The following is a 14868-nucleotide window of genomic DNA, read 5'->3' on the forward strand; positions in this document are numbered from 1 at the left end:
CTTCTAAATTCCAGCAGATACAAGCCTAGCCTGTCCAATATTTCCCCATCGACAGCTCGCCCATTCCAGGTATTAGTCCAGTAAATCTTCTCTGTACTGCCTCCAATGCATTTACATCCTTCCTTTAAAAAGGAGACCAGTACTGTGCTGGTGACTGGTCTCACCAATGCCCTGTATAGCTGAAGTATAACCTCCCTACTTTTGTATTCATTTCCCCTCACAATAAATGATAACATTCTATCAGCTTTCCTAATTACATGTTGTACCTGCATACTAACATTTTGTAATTCATGCACAAGAACACCCAGATCCCTCTGCATCTCAGAGCTCTGCAATCTCTCACCATTTAAATAATATGCTTATTTTTTATTCTTCCTGCCAAAGTGGACAATTCCACATTTTCCCACATTATACTCCATTTGCCAGGTCTTTGCCCACTCACTTAACCTATCTATATCCATTTGTAGCCCCCTTATGTCCTCTTCATAAGTTACTTTCCTACCTATCTTTGTGTCATCAGCAAATTTAGCAACCATACCTTTGGTCCCTTCATCTAGTCATTTATATAAATTGTAAAAAGTTGAGGCTCCAGCACAGATCCCTGTGGCACACTACTCATTACATCTTGCCAAGCAGAAAATGACCCATTTAAGCCTACTCTCTGTTTCCTATTAGGTAGCCAATCTTCTATCCATGACAATATGTTACCCCCTACACCATGAGCTTTTATTTTCTGCAAAAACCTTTGATCTGGCACCTTATTAAATGCCTTCTGAAAATCTAAGTACAATACATTCATCGGTTCCCCTTTATCCACAGCACATGTAACTCCCTCAAAGAACTCCAATAAATTGGTTAAACATGATTTCCCTTTCACAAAACCATGTTGACTCTGCCTGATTACCTTGAATTTTTCTAAATGCCCTGCTATAATGTCTTTAATAATAGCTTCCAACATTTTCCCTAAGACAGATGTTAAGCTAACTGGCCTATAGTTTCCTGCTTTCTGTCTCCCTCCCTTATTGAATAAAGGAGTTACATTCGCTATTTTCCAATCTAACAGAACCTTCCCCGAATCTAGGGAATTTTGGAAAATTAAAACCACCGCATCAACTATCTCACTAGCAACTTCTTTTAACACCCTAGGATGAAGTCCATCAGGACCTGGGGACTTGCCCACAGCTCCAACAATTTGTTCAGTACCACTTCCCTGGTGCTTGTAATTTTCTTGAGTTCCTCCCTCCCTTCCATTTACTGACTTACAGCTAATACTGGGATGTTACTTGTATCCTCAATAGTGAAGACCGATGCAAAATATCTGTTCAATTCATCTGCCATCTCCCTATTGTCCATTATTAATTCCCCAGATTCATTTTTTAGATGATCAACTCTCACTTTGTTAACTCTTCTTTTTAAAATATCTATATAAACTCTTACCATCTGTCTTTATGTCTCTCATACTCTAATTTTACCTTCCTTATCAATCTTTTAGTCATTCTTTGCTGTTTTTTATATTCTGTCCAATCTTGTGACCTGCCTCTCATCTTTGCACAATTATAGGCTTTTTCTTTAAGTTTGATACTATCTTTAACTGTTTTAGTTAACCACGAATGGCGGGTCCCACCCTTGGAATTTTTCTTACTTGTTGAAATATATCTATTCTGTGTATTCTGAAATATCCCCTTAAATGTCTGCCACTGCATTGCGATTGACCTATCCCTTAACCTGATTTGCCAGTTCACTTTAGCTAGTTCTGCTTTCATGCCCTCATAATTGCCTTTATTTAAGTTTAAAATACTAGTCTTGGACCCACTCTTCTCTCCCTCAAACTGAATGTAAAATGCAATCATATTATGACCACTGCCATCTAGGGGCACCATAACTATGAGGTCATTAATTAATCCTATCTTGTTGCACAATAACAGGTCTAGTTTAGACTGCTATCTGATTGGCTCCAGAACATATTGTTCCTGGAAATTATCCTAAAAACATTCTATGTGCTCCTCATCTAGGCTACCTCTGCCCATCTGATTTTTCCAGTCTATATATAGGTTAAAATCCCCCGTAATTATCACTGTACCTTTCTGACAAGCGGCCATTATTTCTTCCTATATACCCCTATTAAATCAGGTTACTCAGGAGAACTAGACATTATAAAAATGCATATTTTTTGATAAACCCAGTTTGAGCTGGGTTACTAAAACTGCACAGGTTACCACTCTTAAATACATCAATGGATTTTTTTTAATGCAAAGAAAAAATGTTACATTCTATTAAACTGACCAATTGCACTGGCTCATGGAGGATTTTAGATTTGTGATTATGCAAATACATTTGGATAGAAACATGCACCATAACTTCATTTCAGAAAACCAGCTCAATTTGCATCCAGATTGTCGATTGCACTCAAAACAGAAACTTTACTCCACGTGCTTCTGTGCAATTTAGTAAGCTGCATTTATAGAAATCACAGTTCAGAAGGTACAGGCCTCACCTTATACATGGTGAGAAAGTTTCAATCATTTTTCAAAATGTTGATCAGATTGTTGCTGGCAAAGCCAGCATTTAGCGTCTATCCTAATTGCCTTTAATAAAGTGCTGATGAGCCACCTTTGAACTGCTGCAGTTCATCTGGTGTAGGTACACCCTCAGTGATGTTTGGAATGGAGTTCGAGGATTTTGACCCAGCAACAGTGAAGGAACGGCGATACAGTTCCAAGTCGGGATGCTGTGTGGTATGGAGGGGAACTTGCAGGTGGTGGTGTTCCCATGCATCTGCTGCCCTTGTCCTTTTAGATTGTCGAGGTCGCTGGCTTGGAAAGTGCTGTTGAAGGAGACTTGGCGTGTTGCTGCAGTGCATCTTGTATATTTAGTTTAGTTTAGAGATACAGCACTGAAACAGGCCCTTCGGCTCACCGAGTCTGTGCCGACCATCAACCACACATTTATACTAATCCTACACTAATTCCATATTCCTACCACATCCCCATCTGTCCCTATATTTCCCTACCACCTACCTATACTAGGGGCAATTGCTACTGGCCAATTTACCTATCAACCTGCAAGTCTTTGGCACGTTGGAGGAAACCGGAGCACCCGAAGGAAACTCACGCAGACACAGGGAGAACTTGCAAACTCCACATAGGCAGTACCCAGGATTGAACCCGGGTCGCTGGAGCTGTGAGGCTGCGGTGCTAACCACTGCACCACTGTGCCGCCCCACTCTGCTGCCACTGTGCATTGGTGGTGGAGGGAGTGAATGTTAAAGATGGTGAATGGGGTGCCAATCATGCAGACTGCTTTGTCCTGAATGGTCATAGAGTCATAGAGTCGTAAGGCATAGAAACAGGCCCTTCGGCCCACCGCATCCATGCCGACCATAACGCCTATATATACTAATCCCACCTGCCTGCATTAATTCCATATCTCTCTATGACTTGCTCATTCAAGTACCTGTCTAGATGCCTCTTAAATGTCGCTACTGTTCCTGATTCCACCACCTCCTCAGGCAGCTCATTCCAGATACCCACTATTCTTTGTGTGAAAAATTTACCCTTTTGATCCCCTTTAAACCTCCTCCCACTCACCTTAAATCTATGCCCTCTAGTTTTAGTCACCCCTACCATGGGGAACAGGCTCTGGCTATCTACCCTGGCTATGCCTCTCATAATTTTATATACCTCTATCATGTCCCCTCTCAGCCTCCTTCGCTCCAGGGAAAACAGACCCAGCCTATCCAATCTCTCTTTATAACTCAAGCCCTCCAAACCAGGCAACATCCCTGTGAATCATTTCTGCACCCTCTCTAGCTTAATCACATCTTTCCTGTAATGCGGCGACCAGAACTGCACACAGTACTCCAAATGCGGCCTAACCAACGTAATGTACAACTGTGACATGATGTCCCAACTCTTGAAGGCAAGCATGCCATACGCCTTCTTCACCACCCTGTGTACCTGTGTTGCCACTTTCAGGGAACTATGTACTTGCACCCCCAGGTCTCTCTGCTCAACAACACTCGCCAGGGCCCTGCCATTCACTGTAAATGTCCTGCCCGGGTTTAACTTCCCAAAATGCAACACTTCACACTTGGCTGCGTTAAATTCCATTTGCCACTCCCTTGCCCCCTTTCCCAGTTGATCTATATCCTGTTGTAACTTGAGACAACCTTCTTCACTGTCCACTATACCACCAATTTTGGTGTCATCTGCAAACTTACTAATCATGCCCCTTACATTAACATCCAAGTCATTAATGTATATGACAAAGAACAGAGGGCCCCGCACCGATCCCTGCAGCACACCACTGGTCACCAGCCTCCAATCTGAAAAACAACCCTCCACTACCACCCTCTGCCTCCTATCAACCAAGCCACTTTTGTATCCAATTTGCTAGCTCACCCTAGATCCCATGTGTTTGAACCTTCTGGACCAGCCTACCATGCGGGACCTTGTCAAAGGCCTTGCTAAAGTCCATGTAGACAATGTCCATCGCCTTGCCCTCGTCAATCCTCTTGGTCACCTCCTTGAAAAACTCAGTCAAATTCGTGAGACATGATTTCCCATGCACAAAGCCGTGCTGACTATCCCTAATCAGACCATGCCTTTCCAGATGCATATAAATCCTGTCTCTCAGAATCCCTTCCAATAACTTTCCCACCACTGATGTAAGGCTCACCGGCCTGTAGTTCCCTGGCTTATTCCTGCTGCCCTTCTTAAATAAAGGCACAACATTAGCAATCCTCCAGTCTTCCGGTGTCTCACCCATGGCTAACGATGATACAAAAATCTCTGCCAGGGCCCCAGCAATCTCCTCCCTTGCTTCCCATAGCATCCTAGGATACACCTGGTCAGACCCTGGGGATTTATCCACCTTAATGCGCTTCAAGACCTCCAACACCTCCTCCTTTATAATGTTGATATGCTCCAGGATATCGGTGTTCCCTCCCTTGAACTCACTAGCTTCCATGACCTTCTCCACGGTAAATACGGACGAGAAATATTCATTTAAGACATCGCCCATTTCCCATGGCTCCACACATAGATTGCCACACTGATCCTTAAGGGGACCTACTCTCTCCCTAGCTACCCTTTTACTCTTAATATACTTATAGAATCTTTTAGGATTCTTCTTTGTCTTATCGGCCAGGGAAATCTCATGGCCCCTTTTCACCCTCCTAATTTCTTTCTTAAATGTACTCCTACATCCCCTATACTCCTCGAGGTACTCGCTCGATCCCAGCTGCCTATACCTGACATGTGCCTCCTTCTTTGTCCTGACCAGACCCTCAATATCCCTCGTCAACCAAGGTTCCCTAAACTTGCCAGCCTTGCCCTTCCATCTAACAGAAACATGCCGGCCCTGAACTCTTCCTATCTCACTTTTAAAAGCCTCCCACTTGCCAGACGTCCCTTTACCTGTAAACAGCCTCTCCCATTCAACTTTTGAGAGTTCCTGTCTGATGCCATCGAAATTAGCCTTCCCCCAATTTAGGACTTCAACCTGAGGACCAGTTTTATCCTTTTCCATAACTATCTTGAAGCTTATAGAGTTATGGTCACTGGTTCCAAAGTGCTCCCCCACTGACAAATCAACCACCTGCCCATCCTCATTTGCTAAGAGGAGGTAAAGTGTAGCCCCTTCTCCAGTAGGGCCATCCACATACTGCTTCAGAAAACTATCCTGGACACACTTAACAAATTCTTCCCCATCTGATCCCTTAGTACTAAGGCAGTCCAGTCAATATTAGGGAAGTTAAAATCACCTACTGTTACAACCCTATAATTCCTACACCTATCTGTGATTTCCCTACAAGTGCTCCTCCACCTCCCTCTGACTATTGGGGGGCCTATAGTATAATCCCATCAAAGTGATCACCCCTTTCTTATTTTTAAGTTCTACCCATATGGCCTCACTGGATCTTCTCCCCGGAATATCCTCTCTAAGTACTGCTGTGATGTCCTCCCTAATCAATAGTGCAACTCCCCTCCTCTCTTACCTCCACCTCTGTGACGCCGGAAAGATCGGTACCCTGGAACATTGAGCTGCCAGTCCTGCCCATCCCTCAACCACATTTCCGTAATAGCTATAATATTACAATCCCATGTACCGATCCATGCTCTGAGTTCATCTGCCTTACCTGTAAGGCTTCTTGCATTAAATTTTAGCCTACCAGACCTTCCACGCTCCCTGTCCTGCCCCTGCCTGGACTGCCTACCCGGCTTGCTTGCTTTATCCTCTACATTTGCCTCATCTATCTCATCTGAGAGACTACTACTTTGGGTCCCACCCCCCTGCAAGACTAGTTTAAACCCTCCCGAGTAGTATTAGCAAACCTCCCCGCAAGGATATTGGTCCCCCTCCAGTTTAGATGCAACCCGTCCTTCTTGTACAGGTCATCTCTGCACCAGAAGAGATTCCAATGATCCAAGTAGCTGAAGCCCTCCCGCCTACACCAGCTCTTCAGCCACGCATTCATTTGCCTAATCCTCCTATTCCTACCCTCACTAGCACGTGGCACAGGGAGTAATCCTGAGATTACAACCCTAGAGGTCCTGCTTTTTAACCTTCTGCCTACTCCCTATATTCACTTTGCAGGACCTCATCTCCTTTCCTGCCTATGTCGTTAGTACCAATATGGACCACGACCTCTGGCTGCTCACCCTCCCCTTTCAGAATGTCCTGCAGCCACTCCTAAACATCCTTGACCCTAGCACCAGGGAGGCAACATACCATCCTGGAGTCTCGTTTGTGGCCACAGAAATGCCTATCTGCACCCCTTATGATAGAATCCCCTATCACTATAGCTCTTTCAAGCCTTTTCCTCCCCTGCTGTGCAGCAGAGCGCTCCGTGGTGCCATGAACTTGGCTGTTGCTGCTTTCACCTGGGAGGTCATCCCCCCCCAACAGTATCCAAAGCGGTATATCTGTTTGAGCGGGGGATGGCCACAGGGGAATCTTGCACTACCTGCCTTGCGCCTATTACTCTGTCTGGTGGTCACCCATCTATTTTCTGCCTGTGCAGCCATTACCTATGGTGTGACCACCTTGCTAAATGTGCTATCCATGACATCCTCAGCATCGCTCATGCTCCACAGTGAATCCACCCGCAGCTCCAGCTCCATAATGGGGTAGCCAGTAGCTGCAGCTGGATTCACTTCCTGCACACATGGTCATTAGGGACACTGGAAGCGTCCCTGATTTCCCACATAGCGCAGGAGGAGCAGATCACGGGGCTGAGCTCTCCTGCCTTGACTTACCCTCAGATTAATTAGTTACTCCCTTAATTAAAAAATACTAATTATGCTAGCGGCCTTGTTCTACCCACTTCAATCTAAAGTCCTTAAAAAAAACGTTTTAGTAGTACTCACCTTATCACCAGAGATTTTATTTTCAACAAAAAAACAACTTACCCCTTATTTTTTTAAGATATTCTAACAGCTGCAACTCACCAACCAATCACCTTGCAGTTCTCCTGTGATGTCACTGTTGGCTTTTTTTTTCAAAACTCAGGCGCGCTGCCGCTGCTCTTTTTAAACACCGCCCATCTCACTCCGTCTCCTTCTTTCCCGCTGTCGCTGCTCTTTTTGTCCAGTTGCTTGAGTGTTGTTGGAGGTGCACCCATCCAGGCAAGTGAGGAGTATTCCATCATACTCCTGACTTGTGCCTTGTAGATCGTGGATAGGCTTTGGGGAGTTAGGAGGTGGGTTACTCACCTCAGAATTCCCAGCCTCTGACCTGCTCTTGTCGCCACAGTATTTATATGGCTGGTACAGTTAAGTTTCTGGTCAATGCTAACTCCTAGGATGCTGATGGTCAGGGATTCAGCAATGATAATGCCGTTGAATGTCAAGGGGAGATGGTTAGATTCTCTCTTGTTGGAGATGCACATTGCCTGGCACTTGTGTGGTGCAAATGTTACTTGCCACTTATCAGCCCAAGACTTGATGTTGTCTAGTTCTTGCTACATATGGACTGGATTGCTTTAGTATCCGACGAGTCGCAAACGGTACTGAACACTGTACAATCCAGCAATCATCCCCTTATGTTAGAGGGAAGGTTATTGATGAAGCAGTTAAAGATGGTTGCGCCTAGGACACTACCCTGAGGAGTTCCTGCAGTAATGTCCTGGGACTGAGATGATTGGCCTCCAATAACCACAACCATTTTCCTTTGTGCTAGGTATGACTCCAACCAATGGAGAGATTTCCCCCCGATTCCCATGGACTTCAATTTTGCAAGGGTTCCTTAATGCCACACTCAGTCAAATGCTGCTTTGATGTCAAGTGCAGTCCCTCTCACCTCACCTCTTGAATTCAGTTCTTTTGGCCATGTTTGAACCAAGGCTGTACTAAAGTCAGGAGCTGAGTGGCCCTGGCAGAACCCAAACTGAGCATGGGTGAGCAGGTTATTGCTATGTAAGTGTCACTTGAAACCACTGTCGATGATACCGTCCATCACTTTGCTGACGATCGAGAGTAGACTGATGGGGTAGTAATTGGCCGGATTAGATTTGTCCTGCTTTTTGTGGACAGGACATACCTGGGTAATTTTCCACATTGTCGGCTAGGTGCCAGTGTTGTAGCTGTACTTGAACAGTTTGACTAAGGGCATGGCTAGTTCTGGAGCACAAGTCTTCAGTACTATTGCCAGAATGTTTTCAGAGCCAATAGCCTTTGCTGTATCCAGTGCCTTCAGCCGTTTCTCGATATCATGTGGAGTGAATCAAATTGGGTGAAAACTGGCATCTGTGATGCTGGGGTCTTCAGGAGGAGGCCGAGATGGATCATCCACTCGGCACTTCTGGCTGAAGATTGTTGCAAATGCTTCAGCCTTGTCTTTTGCACTGATGTGCTGGGCTCCCCCATCTTGAGGATGGGGATATTTGTGGAGCCTCCTCCTCCAGTTAGTTGTTTAATTGTCCACCACCATTGACAACTGGATGTGGCAGGACTGTGAAGCTTTGATCTGATCCATTGGTTGTGGGATCGCTTGGCCCTGTCTATCGCTTGCTGCTTCTGCTGTTTAGCATGCATGTAGTCTTGTGTTGTAACTTCACCAGGTTGGCACCTCATTTTTAGGTATGCCTGGTGCTGCTCCTGGCATGTTGTCCTGCATTCCTCAATGAACCAGAGTTGATTCCCTGGCTTTAAGATATTGGTAGAGGACATGCCAGGTCATGAGGTTACAGATTGAGGATGAATACAATGCTACTGCTGATGGCCTACAGCACCTCATGGATGCCCAGTTTTGAGCTGCTTGATCTGTTCTGAATCTATCCCATTTAGCACAGTGGTAGTGCCATACAACATGTTGGAGGGTATCCTCAGTGTGAAGATGGGACTTTGTCTCCACAAGGACTGTGCGGTGGTCACTCCTACCAATACAATCATGACAGATGCATCTGCGAAAAGTAGATTGATAATGATGAAGTCAAGTAGCTTTATCCATCTTGTTGGTTCCCTCAGCACCCGCCACAGGTCTAGTCTAGCAGTTATGTTCGTCAGTACTTAATCAGCTCGGTCAATAGTGGTGCTACCGAGCCACTCCTGGTGATGGATGTTGAAGACCCCCAACCAGAGGAGATTCTGTGCCTTTGCCACCCTCAGTGCTTCTTCCAAGTGGTGTTCAACAGCTGAGGGGTAGGTGGGGTAGGTGGTAATCAGCAGGAGGTTTCCTTACCCATGTTTGACCTGATGCCATGAGACTTCATGGGGTCTGGAGTCAACGTTGAGGACTGCCAGGCCACTCCCACCCACCACTTCACGCCACCTCTGGTGTATCTGTCCTCCTGGTGGGACAGGACATACCCAGGGATGGTCATTTTTGCATATTGCATGTTTTTGCTGGATTTTCTGTTTAATTAGACAACTGAGTACAAAGTTGGTGGGGAATTGCAGTGGGAAGATGACAATTAATTAATATAATTGCTGCTGTCATATTTCTTTTATTTTTCTTTGTTCAAGTTTTCGACAATTTAAACAATTCAGGTGTTCAGTTATTTTCTGCTTCCACATTTTCAAGTAAAATGTCTTTTGCTTTTAAATTCTCCCTGATGCCCACAGATGTTGCTGGAGTCTCCAGAACTTAAAAAATGGTGGAATAAGGAAAGGTTGTTTGGCTTATCAGGTTCAATCCTCGCAAAGACGGTGTACAATTTTATCTATCTATTATCTGTACATGACCGTACAATTCTACAAAATATCTCCCTGACCAAAGACCATAGAGTGCAATTCAGAATATTTTACTTTCGGGTTTACTTTATTAAGCACCAACTAGTTCCTTTACACCGAATATGGGATCATCACCAAAACCTTATGCAGCAAGCATTTTGAGCATACTATTGGGCATATACTATTGTATTCGTCCATCAGTCCTAGAATATGCTTACGTTGCACCATAATTCTTGTGTTGTTCTTTCAACTGAAGATGTTATACCTCTCCAGAGGCAGACAAAATATCTATCTTTTCCCTCTCTCTGTCTGCTGATTTATTAGCCTGTTGTACCAGTGTCCGTCTAAACCTGGTAGATTATAGGTTGGAGTTAACAGTCATGATTTTAAGATGAAAGTATCGTCTTCTAGGAGAAAATAGTGGAGTCTGTCATCTCTATCAAATATGTGTGACAGTGTGATTTGGCTCAAAATGAAGGACCAAAGCCTCGATCATATTTTGGGTATTGCACACATCCTGCATGTTCATTGAACAAAACCTTTTTACAACTGATGTGTGCCATTGGACAGTGCATGTGGTTCAAGTCAATGACCCCTGTAACCCATGAATACACAGCAGCTGCACAGACCCATTGCCGTGTGAACAACTTCTGCTCTTCATATTTAGGGAAAGTTATACATCTGTGATCTTTAACAGTGTTGCTTGTGAGATCCCACAATAATTGCCTATTGATGCATAACATCAGCTTGTAGTGTAGAAACTTCTAGCTGCTATTACCTTAAAAGGTATCAGTAATGCATAAGTTATCAAAGGGAATAAAGGTAGGTCAAAATTAAATGGACAATGTAAGACAGTAGACGCTAAAGTAAAGGCAGCACAGACTGTTCTGTTAATGGCAAGAGGTTAGTCCTCGGTCTGTGGATTCTATGAAAAGAGCAATCTCTTGTCCTCTGGAATCTCATTACAAAGTATGAAATAAGATAGCACCTTTTTGCATAAGAAGCTCACTCCTACCAACAGATATGGTGGTGCAGCTGGTTATGTTACTGGAATAGCAATCCAAGTGCCTGGACAACTAATCCAGCGAGTGTGAGTTTAAATCCCACCATGGCAGTTTAAGAATGTGAATTCAGTTTAAAAAAAATGTCATTCATTAATATCCTTTAGGGAAAGATTCCTGCCTCTATGTGACTCCACCCCAACATGGCTGACTCTTAACTGGTCTCTGAAGTGGTCCAGCAAGCCAGTCCATTGTATCACCACATCAGGCCAACCATGGATAGGCAATAAACACTGACCCTGCCAGCAATGGCCATATGTCAAGAATTATTTTTTAAGAGCAGATTTTTTGCACTATAATGGCTTATCCAAAAAGAGAATACAAATATAAAAAAACACAAGTTAAGCTTTTGATTTCAGGGAGATTTATTACTCCTTTTGTCTCATTCTTCCAAATAAATAGCTTTTATATATATCGTGTATTTAAAAAAAAAATCAGAATCAGAATGGTTACAACACAGGCCATTCAGCCCATCATGTCCATGTCAGCTTTCTAGAAGAGCAACTCAATTAGTCCCAATTCCCCGCCTTTTCCCTGTAGCCCTGCAAATTTGATCTCTTCAGATAATCATGTAATTTTCTTTTGAAAGCCACGATTGAATCTGCCTCCACCACACTCTCAGGTAGTGTGTTCCAGATCCAAAGCATTTGCTCTATGAAAACGTTTTTCCTCACGTTGCCTTTGGATCTTTTGCCATTCACCTTACATCTGTGCCCTTTTGTTCTCTATCCTTCCGCCAATGGGAACAGTTTTTCCCTATCTACTGTGTCTGGACTCCTCATGATTTTAAACGCCTCTGTCAAATCTCCTCACAACCTTCCTAAAGTATGGTGCCCAGAATTGGACACAAGATTTCATTAGAGGCCGAACCAGTGTTTTGTAAAGATTCACCATAATTTCCTTGCTTTTGTACGCTATGCCTCTATTTATTATGCCCAGGATCCTGTATTCCTTTGTTAACCGGTTTCTTAACCTGTCCTGCCACCTTCAACTATTTGTGCATATATACCCCCAAGTCTCTTTGTTCTTGTGCCCCCTTTAGAATTGTATGCTTTATTTTACATTGCCTCTCCTCATTCTTCCTACCAAAATGTATCACGTCACACATTTCTGCATTAAATTTCATCTGCCAGGTGTCCACCCATTCCACCAGCCTGTCTATGTCCTCTTAAAGTTTATTACTGTCCTCCGCACATCTCACAATACTTCCAAGATTTGCGTCATCCACAAATTGTTAAATTGTGCCCTGCACACCCAAGTCTAGGTCATTAATATAGATCAAGAAAAGCAATGGTTCTAATATTGACCCCTGGGAAACCCCACTATATAACCTTCCTCCAGTCCAAAAAACAGCCATTTGCCACTACTCTCTGTTCCATATCACTCAGCTAACTTCGTATCCATGCTGCCACTGTTCCTTATGGGCTTTAATTTTGATAACAAGCCTGTTATGTGACACTTTATAAAACGCCTTTTTGTAAGTCCATGTACACCACATCAAGCCCATTACCCTCATCAACCCTCTCTGTAACATAGAACATAGAACAGTACAGCACAGTACAGGCCCTTCGGCCCACAATGTTGTGCCGAACCTTTAACCTACTCTAAGATCAAACTAACTACCTACCCTTCATTCTACTATCATCCATGTACCTATCCCAGAGTCGCTTAAATGTCCCTAATGTATCTGCTTCTACTACCACCGCTGGCAGTGCATTCCACGCACCCACCACTCTCTGTGTAAAGAACCTACCTCTGACATCTCCCCGAAACCTTCCTCCAATCACCTTAAAATTATGCCCCCTGGTGATAGCCCTTTCCACCCTGGGAAAAAGTCTCTGACTATCCACTCTATCTATGCCTCTCATCATCTTGTACCCCTCTATCAAGTCATCTCTCATCCTTCTTCGCTCCAATGAGAAAAGCCCTAGCTCCCTCAATCTTTCTTCGTAGGACATGCCCTCCAGTCCAGGCAGCATCCTGGTAAATCTCTTCTGCACCCTCTCTAAAGCTTCCACATCCTTCCTATAATGAGGCGACCAGAACTGAACACAATATTCCAAGTGTGGTCGAACCAGGGCCTTATAGAGCTGCAGCATAACCTCGCTCTTAAACTCAATCCCCCTGTTAATGAAAGCCAACACACCATACGCCTTCTTAACAACCCTATAACTTGGGTGGCAACTTTGAGCGATCTATGGACATGGACCCCAAGATCCCTCTGTTCCTCCACACTACCAAGAATCCTGTCTTTAAGCCTGTATTCCACATTCAAATTCGACCTTCCAAAATGAATCACTTCACACTTTTCCAGGTTGAACTCCATCTGCCACTTCTCAGCCCAGCTCTGCATCCTGTCAATGTCCCGTTGCAACCTACAACAGCCTTCCACACTATCCACAACTCCAGCAACCTTCGTGTCATCGGCAAACTTGCTAACCCAGCCTTCCACTTCCTCATCCAAGTCATTTATAAAAATCACAAAGAGCAGAGGTCCCACAACAGATCCTTGTGGAACACCACTGGTCACCGAGCTCCATGCTGAATACTTTCCATCTACTACCACCCTCTGACTTCTATGTGCCAGCCAATTTTGTGTCCAGACAGCCAACTTTCCCTGAATCCCATGCCTCCTTACTTTCTGAATGAGCCTACCATGGGGAACCTTATCAAACGCCTTGCTAAAATCCATATACACCACATCCACTGCTCTTCCCTCATCAATGTGTTTTGTCACATATTCAAAGAATTCAATAAGGCTTGTGAGGCATGACCTGCCCCTCACAAAGCCATGCTGACTGTCTCTAATCAAACCATGCTTTTCCAAATAACCATAAATCCTGTCTCTCAGAATCCTCTCCAATAATTTGCCCACTACCGACGTAAGACTGACTGGTCTATAATTCCCAGGGTTATCCCTATTCCCTTTCTTGAACAAGGGAACAACATTTGCCACCCTCCAATCATCTGGTACTACTCATCAAAAAACTTAGGCAAGTTAGTTAAACACAATTTGCCTTTAACAAATCTGTGCTGGCTTTCCTTAATTAATCCATATTTGTCCAAGTGACTGTTAATCTTGTCCTGGATTATTGTTTCTAAAAGCTTTCCCATCACCAAGGTTAAACTGAATAGCCTGTAGTTTCTGGGCTTATCCTTACACCCTTTTTTGAACAAGGGTGTAACATTTGTAATTCTCAAATGCTCTGGTAACACCCCTGTATCTAAAGTGGATTGGCAGATTTAGGCAAGTGCCTCTGCAATTTCCACCCTTACGTCCTTCGGCATCCTCAGATGCATTTGATCCAGTCCTGGTGACTTATCAAATTCAAATATAGCTAGCCATTCTAATATCTGCTCTTTATCAATTTTTAGACCATCCAGTGTCTCATATTACTCCTCTTCCACTATGACTTTGGTATCATTTTCTTCTTTGGCAAAGACAGATGCAAAATACTCATTAAGTATCTCAGCCATGACCTCTGCCTTCAAACATAAATCCCCTTTTTTATCCCTAATTGGCCCCACTCTTTCTTTTACCACGTTTTCCTATTTATAAATCTATTGAAGATTTTTGGATTTCCTTTATGTTAGCTGCCAGTCTCTTCTCATACTCTCTCTTTGCGCTCTTATTT

The sequence above is a fragment of the Heterodontus francisci genome, chromosome 18, assembly GCF_036365525.1.
Source record: "Heterodontus francisci isolate sHetFra1 chromosome 18, sHetFra1.hap1, whole genome shotgun sequence".
Taxonomy (NCBI): domain Eukaryota; kingdom Metazoa; phylum Chordata; class Chondrichthyes; order Heterodontiformes; family Heterodontidae; genus Heterodontus; species Heterodontus francisci.